Here is a 15438-nt window from a genome sequence, read left to right on the forward strand (position 1 = left end):
TTGAAAATGAGGAACACTTCCTGTCCACTTAATGTAAAAAAGTTCTCATTCACTTGTTTATGATAGGGCTCTCACTCACTTGTTTGTAAAAGGGCTCTCACTCACTTGTTTGTTAAAGGGCTCTCACTCACTTGTTTGTTAAAGGGCTCTCACTCACTACTTTGTAAGAGGACTCTCACTCACTTGTTTGTTATAGGGCTCTCACTCACTAGTTTGTAAAAGGGCTCTCACTCACTAGTTTGCAAAAGGGCTCTCACTCACGTGGTTGTTAAAGGGCTCTCACTCACTTGTTTGTAAAAGGGCTCTCACTCACTTGTTTGTTAAAGGGCTCTCACTCACTTGTTTGTAAAAGGGCTCTCACTCACTAGTTTGTAAAAGGGCGCTCACTCACCAGTTTGTAAAAGGGCTCTCACTCACTAGTTTGTAAAAGGGCTCTCATTCACTAGTTTGCAAAAGGGCTCTCACTCATTTGTTTGTTAAAGGGCTCTCACTCACTAGTTTGTAAAAGGGCTCTCACTCACTAGTTTGCAAAAGGGCTCTCACTCACTAGTTTGTAAAAGGGCGGTTCACTCACCGGTTTGTAAAAGGGCTCTCACTCACTAGTTTGCAAAAAGGCTCTCACTCACTAGTTTGTAAAAGGGCTCTCATTCACTAGTTTGCAAAAGGGCTCTCACTCATTTGTTTGTTATAGGGCTCTCACTCACTAGTTTGTTAAAGGGCTCTCACTCACTAGTTTGCAAAAGGGCTCTCACTCACTTTTTTGTTAAAGGGCTCTTACTCACTTGTTTGTAAAAGGGCTCTTACTCACGTGTTTGTTATAGGGATCTCACTCACAAGTTTGCAATATGGCTCTCACTCACTTGTTTGTTATAGGGCTCTCACTCACCAGTTTGTACAAGGGCTCTCACTCACTAATTTGTAAAAGGGCTCTCACTCACCAGTTTGTAAAAGGGCTCTCACTCACCAGTTTGTACAAGGGCTCTCACTCACCAGTTTGTAAAAGAGCTCTCACTCACTAGTTTATAAAAGGGCTCTCACTCACTAGTTTATAAAAGGGCTCTCACTCACCAGTTTGTACAAGGGCTCTCACTCACCAGTTTGTAAAAGGGCTCTCACTCACCGGTTTGTAAAAGGGCTCTCACTCACCGGTTTGTAAAAGGGCTCTCACTCACCAGTTTGTAAAAGGGCTCTCACTCACCAGTTTGTACATGGGCTCTCACTCACTAGTTTGTAAAAGGGCTCTCACTCACCAGTTTGTAAAAGGGCTCTCACTCATCAGTTTGTACAAGGGCTCTCACTCACCAGTTTGTAAAAGAGCTCTCACTCACTAGTTTATAAAAGGGCTCTCACTCACTAGTTTATAAAAGGGGTCTCACTCACCAGTTTGTACAAGGGCTCTCACTCACCAGTTTGTAAAAGAGCTCTCACTCACTAGTTTATAAAAGGGCTCTCACTCACCGGTTTGTAAAAGGGCTCTCACTCACCGGTTTGTAAAAGGGCTCTCACTCTCCAGTTTGTACAAGGGCTCTCACTCACTAGTTTGTACAAGGGTTCTCACTCACTGGTTTGTAAAAGGGCTCTCACTCACTTGTTTGTTAAAGGGCTCTCACTCACTAGTTTGTTAAAGGGCTCTCACTCACTAGTTTGTAAAAGGGCTCTCACTCACCAGTTTGTACAAGGGCTCTTACTCACTAGTTTGTACAAGGGTTCTCACTCACCGGTTTGCAAAAGGGCTCTCACTCACCAGTTTGTAAAAGAGCTCTCACTCACTAGTTTATAAAAGGGCTCTCACTCACCGCTTTGTAAAAGGGCTCTCACTCACCTGTAAAAGGGCTCTCACTCACCGGTTTGTAAAAAAGCTCTCACTCACTAGTTTGTGAAAAAGCTCTCACTCACTAGTTTGTAAAAAAGCTCTCACTCACTAGTTTGTAAAAAAGCTCTCACTCACTAGTTTGTAAAAAAGCTCTCACCCACTAGTTTGTAAAAAAGCTCTCACTCACTAGTTTGTAAAAAAGCTCTCACTCACTAGTTTGTGAAAAAGCTCTCACTCACTAGTTTGTAAAAGAGCTCTCACTCACTAGTTTGTCTTAGTGGCATGCTTCATCACTGAGTCCTCACCAGGCACCTAGTGTTTGTATTTGGGCTCGATCTTGAACCGACAAGGGAGCTCTTCCTAAGGGGGCGGGATCTTTGTTTAAAATTACCTAGTGACGCCCAAAGGTAAAGACCATATACTTTATGAACAAGCATTGGTAATGCATTGGTTTTGTCTGTGTGCTGAATAAAGAGCTGTTTTTTTTATTAATTACCTTCTAGAACTAAGGAAAGAGCTCCCTGACAAGTATCACAGGAGTGGAGAGGATGTGGCCAGTGGCCAGAGCTGCTGACTCAAGCAAGGGAGGGGTCCCGGTTCAAGTCTCGAATGCGCAACATCCTGTGATTCAGTTTATGTCAAAAACAATAAATTTCACAAAACCTAATAAAAATATATAGACCTCGACTTTCCTGCACTTTCGTTTAACAATCAAAAGAAAGGATTTTTTTTGTAAACATTTTTTTCTATGCTAAATAAGTATCCTTAAATCAATGGGTGAAAAACGTGGGTGCGGGGAAGCTTGTACAATATCTCTGTGTCCTAATCTGCAAGCCTCTCTGAAAGTATCTGTAGGTGTTGTCAGCCCAACTTCTGTGAACGGTTCTGTGGAAGCCAAAGTTGAAGAAGAAGCCCAAATGCTGCAAAAAAGAAGCTGGGAGAATTTTATTTGGACTGCCACTGCAAGTGCCCACAAGGAACCATATGCGCTACCTGCAATTATTTCTGCTGATGTATTCACATTGACAAATATTTCTAAATATTTCAAAATTGGAATTAGAGCTATATATGAAAATCTGCTTACCAAACCTGTTCGAGCAGGTTGGACTAAACAAATCACGAATATGGCGTGACGTGTAGATCGCGCAGCTCCATATCGACAGAAAACATTGCAAAGCAGAAACAGCCCCTCCTTGTCCCCCACTTGTCTCTCTTTTCTTTCAGGTATATGGAGGATGGATTGTTTTCTTTTAAGTTTGAAAAAGAATTTATTGAAAGAAAAGATTGCAATAAAGAAACTTACATATATCTGCATTATAGAATAAAAAGCAATCAGGCAAAAATAATATATTGCAATACAAGGAAGAAAAAGAAAGAAGAAAGAGAGAGATAGAGAGAGAAGAAAGAAAGAGATGGGGAGGGGAAATAAATACAGAAACATTTCTTTATATAAAATGCCTGATAAGCATAAAAACAGGTAATGTTGCTATCTAAAATACCATACAGTATAAAAGAGAAAACAATTATTTACTACAAATAAGTAATATTGTATAAACTGTATCATGGAGGTTTGGGAACTTCTTCAGTGGGAGGGGTATGCATTGGACGAGGTTGAGCAGAAACATCTAGAAAAGTAGTAATCGGTAACCATAAGAGATCACGTTTAATAGCAAGTGTGATAGGGGAAACATATGCTCTATCAAGTCTATGACTGTAGCAGACACCATACCACCAAGCTTGAAAAGAGACGTCTAACGTATTTTTCCAAGATTTAGTGATCTGTTGAAAAGCTACCGCCAAGAGAAGATCAATAATAGAAACATTAGAATTCAGAGAAGACCATATGTCAGATAAGCTACCTAGAAAAATGTGGGTGAGTGAAAATGGGAATTGAGTGGAGAAAATAGTTAATTTGTTGCCACACTTTGGACCAAAATATATGAATTAAAGGACAGGTGAAAAGCATATGTTTGAGATCTGCATATGTATTGGAGCAAGACCAACATGTAGAGGGATTAGAAGGATCAACAGCGTGTATCTTGGCGGGAGTGAGCAGAAGTCTATTATATACAAAAAATAATGTTGGAGTGGTATTGGCTGCTCTAGAAGATCTCCGGAGATTATTCCATATATTATGCCATAACGGAATAGAGAAAGTATCTTCTAAGTCAGATTCCCAATATGGATTGTTTTCGGTATGCCACGAACATGTCAATGCGTTACATTCAGTATTCGGACCAGCGTGCAACTTTTCGTTATAAGCAGCAAGCCATCCATTGTTTCAGCAAGCCCTGTGTGGTGCATCACCCATGGGGTTTTAATCGACAGGCCATTGGTATCCTGGGTTGTGATGCTGCGCGGTGTCTTGTCCTAAGGAAAACTCCTGGCAGCTGATTATGCCACGGAGCCCCCATCCCATTGACGCCTCCTTCCAGCAGAACGGCCCCATCTGCACCGAACATGGATGTTAAGAGTATTTTGGCTACGGGAAATTGATAAGAGAAGCATCCGAGGAACAGTCATTGGTAAATGCAGCAAAATATACTACAGCCAATAGAAATGGAGCAAAAGTAAGTGACAAGAACAGGAACCAATAAAAAGCCAGTTTTTGCTGATGGTTCACTGTTTTTCGACTTTAGTCTGGCTGGGGGCCTGCTGTCCAGGACCCCAGCCTAGCTGCTTCCTCTCTAAATTGATTCCATGTACTTTAGGTACACTCCAGTTTCGTTACTGGGGTACCCTTATGAGTCCCTAGTATATGGTACCTTAGGTACCAAGGGCATAGGTACCCCAGAGACCTACCAGGGGCTGCAGCATGTATTGTGCCACCCCTGGGAAGCCTTCCAAAATGACTGCCACTGCAGCCTGGCTGGGTAAGGTGGTGAATGTAGCCCTTCCTTAGATATAGGTTACCTATATCTACCCTAAATCGCTACACATATACCTCTCAGTCACCCCTATGGCAGGCCTTATCAATCCTGACGGCAGGGTGTTGGGTTTTGTGTGAGAGGGTGCACATGCATGAGCAGGGCCCCTCGTCAGCCTTCGGAACCTATTCTCTGGGGCTGTTCCGTGATGCAGCCAGACCATATACTCTTATGTGCATTATAACCTTGCGGTAAATGCTAACTTTGGAATGGCTGCAAGGTAACATGTTGTGTTTAGTAACAAACACTTTGGAATCAAACCCCTGCCAATCCTGGCGGCGGGGGTATGACCCCACCCTTCTAGAGGGAGAGACAAGTACACACCGGTATACCCGGTACCAGTTTAAAAGAGCCTTGGCATCACAAAATGGATGCCACAGACACGGGTCTGGCCTCCTGTGCCTGGACGAAACTCTGGCAGGGGATACCTGGACAATAGTTTTCCTGTCACAGGGAGGTGTAATCACCTCCCAGACAGGCTTTAGTGTATTGGGGCTGGGTGGATCACTCCAAGAGTGCTTTGCAGTCTGCACTGGGGGCACATTTGGTGTCCCTGTGCATAGTCCGGTACAAACCACCGGTTGCAGGGGCTACCAGCCCCTGCTCTGGCGCGAAACTGGACAAAGGAAATGGGTGTAACCACCCCTCTTTCCAAACCCTCCCATAGGTGGGTCTTTAGAGTTAGTCCAACCCCTTTCTTGGGTATAAGAAAGGAACCCCTGACTACAGGATTTTAGATTACACCTGGACAAAACTCTGCTACATAAATCCTGGAACTTCGACGATCTACACGACTAGATGACTGAAGAATTTCCCTTGGAGTAAAGGAGTGACTCCTCTGCTTGGCAGGCACCAAAGACGCATCTGACTGGTTTGCATTTCCGAAGCTCCCGCCGGATTCCGAAGTATTTGCGACACAGGAGGTGGGTTTCCAGACTTCCCAGAGGCTGAACCAAGTCCCCAGTAAAGCTGAGACCCGTAGCCCTCGTGGGTACCGTGGAACCGGAACCCCTGGACACCGTGCACATTTGCGAGTACATTAGCATCTCAATGTTTCTTGAGGCTGTGCATTGGGTTACTTGTAGCCCAGACCCCGAGCACCTTTTCCACTGAAGATTGCTGTCCTACACTCCACAAGTGTTCCATGAGCTGGCCCTTTGTGTTTTCGCTCGAGATACCTTCGCAATCCCTGGTCCATCAACTGGTGGGTCCCTGAGAAGGCAACTTTGACTTTCATTGAGTTTCCCTGGTTGCTCGAGACGTGCCCTGACTCTCCACCACTTGGTGAGTCCCTCGGACTTTGCTGCTCTGCACCGAAGCATCTTTTCTCTTTCTGCACGGGTTGCTGTTGCCAAGGCTTGTTGGGTCCCACCCGGTCACCAACACCGCAGCACTCGACATCATTTGTGGGACAGGTCGAATCCAGCTTCTGGTCATCGTCGACGCCTCCTCGTTCTCGTGGCTGCAGAGTTAGGCTTCACCTCTTCAAGCCCTTAGGCATTAGTCGCTACCGCTAGAACGCTGCTCAGGGACGCTCTCCGCAAAAAACGTAAAACCTGTTTTAACCCTTTTTTAAAATTGTGTGTGAATTGAATAACTAATTTACCTGTATTTTTAAAATTGTACGCGGCGCACAGGGCGGCTACTCCGAGACCCCAGCTGATCCTCCTCACTCCCCTCATCAGAGCCAATCACGCTGAGTAGGGGCGAAACTGGGGACGGGGCCAGGAGACTTAAGCTACCACAACGCGGGAATCTTCCCTTAGGCATTAGTCGCTATCACTAGAACGCTGCTCAGGCACGCTCTCCGCAAAAAACTTGAAACCTGTTTTAACCCTTCTGAAAAACTGTGTGTGAATTGAATAACTAATTTACCTGTATTTTGAAAATTGTACACGGCACACAGGGGGCTTCTCCGTGACCCCTGCTGATCCCCCTCACTCCCCTCGTCACAGCCAATCACGCTGAGTAGGGGCGGAACTGGTGGCAGGGCCAGGAGACTTAAGCTAGCGCAGCGCGGGAATCTTCCCTTAGGCATTAGTCGCTACCGCTAGAACGCTGCTCAGGCACGCTCTCCGCAAAAAACTTGAAACCTGTTTTAACCCTTCTGAAAAACTGTGTGTGAATTGAATAACTAATTTACCTGTATTTTGAAAATTGTACGTGGCGCACAGGACGGCTTCTCCGAGACCCCAGCTGATCCTCCTCACTCCCCTCGTCAGAGCCAATCATGCTGAGTAGGGGTAGAACTGGGGGCGGGGCCAGGAGACTTAAGCTACCACAGCGCGGGAATCTTCCCTCAGGCATTAGTAGCTACCGCTAGAACGCTACTCAGGCACGGTCTCCGCAAAAAACTTGAAACCTGTTTTAACCCTTTTTAAAAATTGTATGTGAATTGAATAACTAATTTACCTGTATTTTTTTAATTTTACGCGGCGTACAGGGCGCCTACTCCAAGACCTCAGTTGATCTCCTCACTACCCTCATCACAGCCAATCACGCTGAGTAGGGGCGCAACTGGGGGCGTGCCAGGAGACTTATGCAGCACACAGCGTGGAAGCGTGCAGAGGGCGCCCCGGCGGCCAGCGTGCCAAAGGCAAGCCCGTCTGCGCCCGTCCACGCCCTTCCGGTACCAGGGGCCAGCCACTATGCCCGTCCCCTCATTTACTTCTCTGAGTCTCACAAGAAACTGCATGCGACTCACCTCAGCTTCCCCCGCGAAATATGCAGTCTTACCACTAAGATGGAAATCTACACCGAACGTAGCTCATTCCCAGAAATACGAAGACAACCTAACCTTGCCACGCAACTCCTTCAAAGTCCGGTCCAACCCAGCCCCTCTCCCCTAGTCATTTTCTACCTCAACACCCGCTCCCTTGTCAAGCACTAATTAGATACCTTTCTCTTACTAGTTACGGACAAACCAGATATCCTGTTACTGACTGAAACCTGGCTGACTTCCGACTTCTCCCCTGACATACTGACAGCGCTACCCCCAGATTATTACATCATTCATTCCGACCGCCTCCATGGCAAATCGGGAGGGGTGGTTGCAGCGATTTTACACGCTAAATTCAAATTCAATGCCTTGACCTGTCTTAACCTCCCTGAGTCGAAGAACCTTGTAATCAAATTGGAATCTACCGGTGACACTTTTGTCTGTGTACTAGTCTATAGGCCCCCGCACCATATGCTATCTTTTCCCTTATCTTTGAGCAAATAGATCGCCAACCTTGTTATCGACCACGCTAAAGTATTTCTCATGGGCGACTTCAATTACTGGCTCAACGACCCTCACGAAAGTCCACACTCTACTGAATTGGCAGACCTCCTCACCAACCTGAACCTCACTCAACAGGTCTCTTCTCCGCCCCATTAAAAAGGGCACATCCTTGATCAAATCTGGACCAACAGCCTGACTATAACTACCCCCACCACGTTCCCTTGTATATGGTCTGACCATTACTTAATTAAATTTACGTTAACTCATACTACCACCAGGAAAACTTTGACTGTCGCTGGTGGCCTGGCCAGGAAATGGAACACCTTAGATAGGAAGGAATTTCTTGACACGCTGACCAGAAAATCCCCTCTACCTCACCCTGACATCAACATATATGATGCTAGTCTCTCTAGCTGGTTGCTTGCTGCTAGTAATATGCATGCCCCCCTTAAGAAAGTTAAACATGCCTGCCGCCCAGACGCCCAGAGATGGTTCTCTACCAAACTTAAATCTCACAAACTGATCTTACGCCAACTAGAGCGGCAGTGGCGACGTAACTATGCCCCAGCTTTCAAAGAGGCCACAGTGGTCCCTCTCTTGAAAAAACCTGGAGTCGACCCCACCTGCATGCCTAGCTACCGCCCCATTTCCCTGCTCCCCTTTTTAGCGAAAGTCTTAGAGGCACACATTGCTAGATGTCTCTCTAACTTCTTGGAAGAGTCCAATTATCTGGAGCCACATCAGGCGGGTTTACGGCCTGCCCACTCAACAGAAACAGTCATTTTAGCTCTACTGGACACCCTCCATGACGGCGCAGATAGTAGTACCCCACAGGCTCTGGTACTATTGGATCTTTCCGCTGCGTTTGACACAGTCGACCATACCATTCTGGTTGACCGTGTCAGACAAGCTGGCATCCAAGGAACAGCCGCCAGCTAGCTAAGCTCCTTCCTGGAAGACAGGTCTCAGGCAGTCCGTTTAAATAAAATGTTGGCCTCCAAACAGAGGCTTCCCTGCAGTGTCCCGCAGGACTCCTCCCTGTCCCCCCACTTGTTAAACCTCTACTTCCTCCCCCTGATTCAATCCCTCAGAGACAGGAATGTGACTGTCTTCAACTACGCAGACGACCTCCAACTGGTCTTCACGATTGATAACACTGACAGATCAATCACCGATTTTCAGGCCACTATGAGGCACATTCAACTATGGATGGACCAAAACCACCTTAAGCTGAATCCTGGAAAGACTGAGTTGGTACTTACAGGGGACAGTCACAAGTTCTAGGGCCAGCATTTCTGGCCTTCAGAGATGGGATCTCCGCCCTCCCCCTCCTCTGCGGCTAAAACACTCGGAGTCACACTAAACAGCGATCTCTCACTTAAAACACAAGTGGGTCTGGTAGTCTCCAAATGCTTCTTCCAACTTTGAAAAATCAGGAAGAACCACCATCTTCTCACGCAGGAAGCCCTGACTCAGGTTGTGATAGCTACCGTTCTGTCACACCTGGATTACGCCAATGCCACCTATCTGGGCATGCCTCTCTACCTGCAAAAACGGTTACAGTTGGTCGAGAACCATGCGACCAGACTGATTCTACGACAACCCAGATGGCAACCAGCTACTCCCCTGTTAAGGAAACTGCACTGGCTTCCCATCCCCAACACTGTACATTTAAAACCGGATGCCTGATCTTTAAATCTCTGCACAGCAAAAGCCCACAATTTATCAATAACTTGATACTCAGGCACACCCCCTCCCGCAACTTATGCTCAGCCCACCTCTCACTCCTCCACACCCCCTCATTTAGGCGGAAGCGCCTTGGAGGTTGCAGATTTGCTGTTCTCGCCCCAGACTTTGGACCTCCCTCCCCTTGAAGATCTGAGCCTGTTCTGATCTTATGAAATTCTGAAGATACCTTAAAACCTGGTTGTTTGAGCAAGCCTACAACTGAAGATCTCCTGGGTAACAATTTATGCCTTATTTTCCTATAGCGCCTTGAAACCAGCCGGTGTATGTGCACTCTACAAGACATTTTTTAACATTAACAGTAACATTAACCTGGAAACACCTGACATCGTTGGGCATTGGTCTATCGTGTGCCTGGTCACTGGCAAGTGACTCAGACTCTGTCCCCTCTGCTTTCAGGTTCTTCAGATCTCCGATCCAGGCTTGGATCACCCTGGACACTCTCCTCGAGGGCAGCAGCACTTTGAAGCAGATCGCCATTGAAATCAAAGACGATTCCAGACACCAAAAGACACCTATGCACCCGGCTTCCCTGGGTGAGGTAGCTTGAGTACTCCGGTGCTCCCATGGGTATTGGCCCTAGAACTCCTTAAGTCTACAGGGGTTTGCTCAAAGTCCTCTCCTAAGTGTCTCTAATCTTTAAATTTTGAACCGCGACTTTCCTCATAGAAGCTAACGGCGATTCGCGGCTGTGTTCTCACACAGCACGTGTACCCCGTAGGTCCCCTGTGTCACTACCTTGGGTGGTTCCTTGTGGCCCCAGCACTTCTACAGGCTCTAGGCCTTGTGTCTAGTCAAGTCGTTATACCACTTTCTTAATATATGGTTTGGTTCGCCCCTAGGGCCCAATGTATATTGTGCTAATTTACCGTGATATATTAAGTGTAACATATGTGCTTTGACCTCTAGCCTCATAAAGAGACTAGTAGGGTGTGTTTAAGAATATATACATATATTTTATATATATACCTGGTGTGGTTCTCCTTTCATTTGGTCATTCAAGAGATTATAGACTGGTATAACAAGCTGCTTTACGTTTCTTCAAGACTTAGCCTGACGGCTGCTCTCTATAGCTACCACTAGGATAGCTTTCAAATAAGGTTGTGTTATTAACACTCCTTAAAGCAATAGGACCAAACATGAGAATATAACAGGTTGTCTTTAACCTATCACCTCTAAGGACTGTATGGACTGGTGCAAGGTGCCCACTATCACTAGTGGACAGCATATGCCAGGCCAAGTTCTCACACTCTCCGGCTGATGAGCTATATATAAATCTGCTGCAAGATGTAAAATCAGAAAAAGGCAAAACTTTATGAAAGAAAATAGTTCCACAAAAGCGGATGTTAACAGTATTTCGGTAGGGAAACTGATAAGAAAAGCAAAAGAGGAGCAGGCATTGGTAAATGCAGGAAAATATGCTACAGCCAATAGAAATAGAGGAAAAGTAAGTGGCAAGCACAGGAACCAATGAAAAGCCAGGAAAGAGAGGGGGTGGGATCAGATGTAAGCTCCTCTTATGATTTGTCTTAAAAACAATAGATTTCACATACACAGTGCAAGCCTGTGCAGGTGAAACCTAAAAATAAGCATGCTCCCCTAAAAGTGCTGCCTGCTAATGATTGTTCATTGCAGTGTAAAAGTTCAAGAACTAAAAATCGACTTCCCGTACACAAAGGCATTTATGGCACTGGGAGGGGGGCGGGCTGGCTGCTGCACTCCTCCCTGGCATTTGATGCAGAAGGTGCACTTAGCAGGACCGAGAAGGACATGTCTCTTCTAGAGGTGATAAACTTGGCTGGGCTGTTGCAGAGACGCAAATGGCTAGAGCATGTACCAGTTCTGAGTACATTTGTAAGTAAATTAGGCTGTGCAGTGATTCCCTTTAGATTCTGTTTTTTTTTTATTGTGTCAGCGTTTCCCGAGTGAAACGTGTTTGAAATAATAAATCGGCCCATTTGAAGATTGATTTGGATTCTGTGTACAGTTTTGAAGTACTTGAAGTCCTGTGGACTGTGCTTCCAGTATTTTAAAATGATTTTTCCTTTGAATGCTTTTAAACAATGCATCATTAACAGTGATTGGCAGAGCCACCAGCTTGGCCCTCACATAATCATGGTTCCAGTGTGTGTAAACAGCAGTCTCGGGTCACTTCCTGCCTTTCCCCAGGCGCCCTGATCTCACCTCTCAACAGTAACACGTGATTACTTGAGAAGCCGTGTCATCGTCTTATTACACGCGGCTGGTGACCTCATAACTAGTCTAAGAACTACTGAGGCAGCTTTTTATTATCCGAGCAGTGAAGGCTTCTCCGTGGCATAAATAAATAAATCCGAGCCAGTCCTGCGAGCGCATTTCTCTACCAGGGAAGAGGCGAGTGCAGATATGAAACCCGCTTATCTGCTGCGGATTCCTTTGGCATGTGTCAGCCTTAAAATTCATGGGAAATGTACTTTATACCGACACGCGTCCGCCTCTCCCCTCCCTCTCCGGCCTGCGCATGCGCAGTATTATCATGACATTTCCTCATCAATCAATCAATCAATCATGGACATTTATATAGCGCACTACTTACCCGGAGGGTCTCAAGGCGCTTGGGGGGGGGGGTGCTGCTACTGCTCGAACAGCCAGGTCTTGAGCTTCTTCCTGAAGGAGAGGTGGTCTTGGGTCAGGCGCAGGTCGGTCGGGAGGGAGTTCCAGGTCTTGGCGGCCAGGTGGGAGAAGGCCCTTCCTCCTGTTGTCGATCTTCGGATGCGGGGGACGGCGGCGAGGGCGTGACTGGCCGATCGGAGGTGGCGTTTGGGAGCGTAGAAGTTGATGCGGTTGTTGAGGTAGCTCGGGCCTTGGTCGTGTAGGGCTTTGTGTGCGTGGGTGAGGAGACGGAAGGTGATTCTCTTGTTGACGGGGAGCCAGTGCAGGTCTCTCAAATGTCCGGAGATGTGGCTGCGTCGGGGGATGTCGAGGATGAGTCTGGCTGAGGCGTTCTGGATCCGCTGGAGTCTCTTCTGGAGCTTGGCGGTGGTTCCGGCGTAGAGGGCGTTGCCGTAGTCCAGTCGGCTGGTGACGAGGGCCTGGGTGACCGTCTTCCTGGTCTCGGTGGGGATCCACCGGAAGATCTTTCGAAGCATGCGCAGGATGTTGAAGCATGACGAGGAGACGGCGTTGACTTGTCTGGTCATGGAGAGGGAGGAGTCCAGGATGAAGCCCAGGTTGCGTGCGTGGTCTGTCGGTGTGGGTGCGGTGCCCAGGGCGGGGGGCCACCAGGAGTCGTCCCAGGCGGAGGGCGAGGAGCCCAGGATGAGGACTTCCGTCTTGTCTGAGTTCAGTTTCAGGCGGCTGGTCGTCATCCATTCGGCTACATCTTTCATCCCTTCGTGAAGGTTGGCTCTGGAAGCGGCGGGGTCGTTGGTCAGAGAGAGGATCAGCTGGGTGTCATCGGCGTAGGAGATGATGTTCAGGTTGTGTTGGCGTGCGATGGGCGCGAGGGGGCTCATGTAGACGTTGAAGAGGGTGGGGCTCAGCGAGGATCCTTGAGGGACGCCGCAGATGACTTCGGTGGCCTCTGACTTGTACGGTGGTAGGCGGACTATCTGTGTTCTTCCGTTGAGGAAGGAGACGATCCATTCCAGTGCCTTCTCCTGAATTCCGACGTTGCTGAGGCGCTGCACTAGGGTGCGGTGGCAGACAGTGTCGAATGCCGCGGAGAGGTCTAGGAGGATGAGGGCCGCTGTTTCTCCGTTGTCCATCAGGGCTCGGATGTCATCGGTGGCAGCGATCAGGGCGGTCTCGGTGCTGTGGTTGGCTCGGAAGCCAGACTGTGAGGGGTCGAGGGATCCATTCGTCTCCAGGAAGGCGGCCAGCTGTTTGTTGACGGTCTTCTCGATGACTTTGGCTGGAAACGGGAGGAGCGAGATGGGGCGGTAGTTCTTGAGTTCGGTGGGGTCCGCTGTTGGTTTCTTAAGTAGAGCGCTGAGTTCGGCGTGCTTCCAGCTCTCCGGGAAGGTGGCGGTGTCGAAGGAGGTGTTGATGATGTCCCGCAGGTGGGGTGCGATGACAGCGTCGGCCTTGTTGAAGACGTGGTGAGGGCAGGGGTCGGTCGGAGATCCGGAGTGGATGGAGTTCATCATGCGGACGGTGTCATCGGTGCTGATCGGAGTCCAGGCGCGGAGGGTGGTGGTGGGTGGCGTTGCTGCGGTCGTTGTGTGCGATGGTTGACTACTGAAGCTGTTGTGTATGTCCGCGATCTTGTTGTGGAAGTAGGAGGCGAGGGAGTTGCAGAGGTCTTGCGATGGGGTGATGTCGTTGTTACCGGCGTTGGGGTTGGAGAGCTCTTTCACGATGTTGAAGAGTTCCTTGCAGTTGTGTGCGTTGTTGTCCAGTCGGTCCTTGAATGCGGTTTTCTTGGTGGCGCGGATCAGTTGGTGGTGCTTCCGGGTGGCAAGCTTGAGGGTGGTCATGTTGTCCGGTGTAGGTTCCCTTCTCCAGACTTTCTCGAGGGCTCGGCAGTTCTTCTTGGAGCTCTTGAGTTCGTCGGTGAACCATGGGGCTTTCTTGCTGCCGTGTCTGCTGGGCGGGGTCCTCAGAGGGGCGAGTTCGTCCGCGCAGTTGCTGATCCACTTCGTGAGTTTGTCGGCGGCCTGGCTGGGGTTCGCTGAGCTGGCGGGAGGGTGCTGACTCAGGGAGGCGGTGAGCTGGTCGGCTGTGATCTTGTTCCAGCTTCTTCGGGCAACCTGTTGCTGGTGGTGGTGGGTCGTCGTTCTTCTGAAGGTGAAGTGGACGCAGCTGTGGTCCGTCCAGTGGAGTCCTGTGGCGTGGCTGAAGGCGATGTCTTTGCTGGATGAGAAGACGGCGTCGAGTGTGTGTCCGGCGAGGTGGGTGGGGGTGGTCACCAGTTGCTTGAGTCCCAGGTTTGCGAGGTTTTCCAGCACGGTGGTGGTGTTGCGGTCGTCGTTGTTCTCCAGGTGGAAGTTGAGGTCCCCGAGGAGGATGTAGTCGGCTGAGGGGAGGGCGAGCGGGCTGATGAAGTCGGCGATGTCCTCGCTGAATTGTGTGCGTGGTCCGGGGGGTCTGTAGATGAGGGTGCCTCTGAGAGTGGTCTTGGGGTTGACGTGGATCTGGAAGTGCAGGTGTTCGGCGGGTGCGATGGTGTCGTCGGTGTTGGTCGTGATGCGGATGGTGTTCCTGTGAATGATGGCGATGCCACCTCCTGTCTGGTTGACGCGGTCTCTCCGGATGATCTTGTAGCCGTCCGGGATGGCGATGGCCACGCCCTTCCTTGTAGTCTTAAATAAAGGCAGTTTCTTGAGCGCTTTAATAAAGCTCCCTGACTCCTTCCAGACCTCGCTCAGGCGCTCGCTGCACCGGACAGGTAATGGCAGACTTCGAACCGCTCTCCTCTCTGGCACTTCACCTCACCTCTGACTGAATATCCCGGTGTTGTGACCGCCCCAGGACTGGGATCACCCAGCTCCAGCAGCACACATGAGTCGTGACCTAAAGCGCCTCTTCTCCTCGTACTGGGACACATACCTTGTACTGGGACATACCTCATCAGTGCACCTCAGTCGTGACCTATAGCGCCTATTCTCCTCGTACTGGGACACCTACCTTGTACTAGGGTATAGCTCCTGCAGTTCTCTTCAGTTGTGACCTATAGCGCCTCTTCTCATAGTACTGGGACACTGACCTAGTACTGGGGCATAGCTCCTGCAGTGCACCTCAGTCGTGAC

General features: G+C 48.7%; 1 protein-coding gene across 2 annotated transcripts in view; it reads left to right on the forward strand.

The window, feature by feature from the left end:
• The first annotated feature begins 11442 nt into the window (after window positions 1-11442).
• LOC144771988 (aldehyde dehydrogenase family 3 member B1-like) overlaps window positions 11443-15438 on the forward strand; it is an 83183-nt gene continuing 79187 nt past the window's right edge. The window contains exon 1 of one of the 2 annotated variants that reach the window (XM_078656279.1): window positions 11443-11563. The gene's annotated coding sequence lies outside the window, so the exon portion shown is untranslated. Of the gene's footprint in view, window positions 11564-14983; window positions 15078-15438 lie in introns of those variants that run through there. The other variant, XM_078656236.1, reaches the window with a different exon arrangement.

The sequence above is a fragment of the Lissotriton helveticus genome, chromosome 1_1, assembly GCF_964261635.1.
Source record: "Lissotriton helveticus chromosome 1_1, aLisHel1.1, whole genome shotgun sequence".
Taxonomy (NCBI): Eukaryota; Metazoa; Chordata; class Amphibia; order Caudata; family Salamandridae; genus Lissotriton; species Lissotriton helveticus.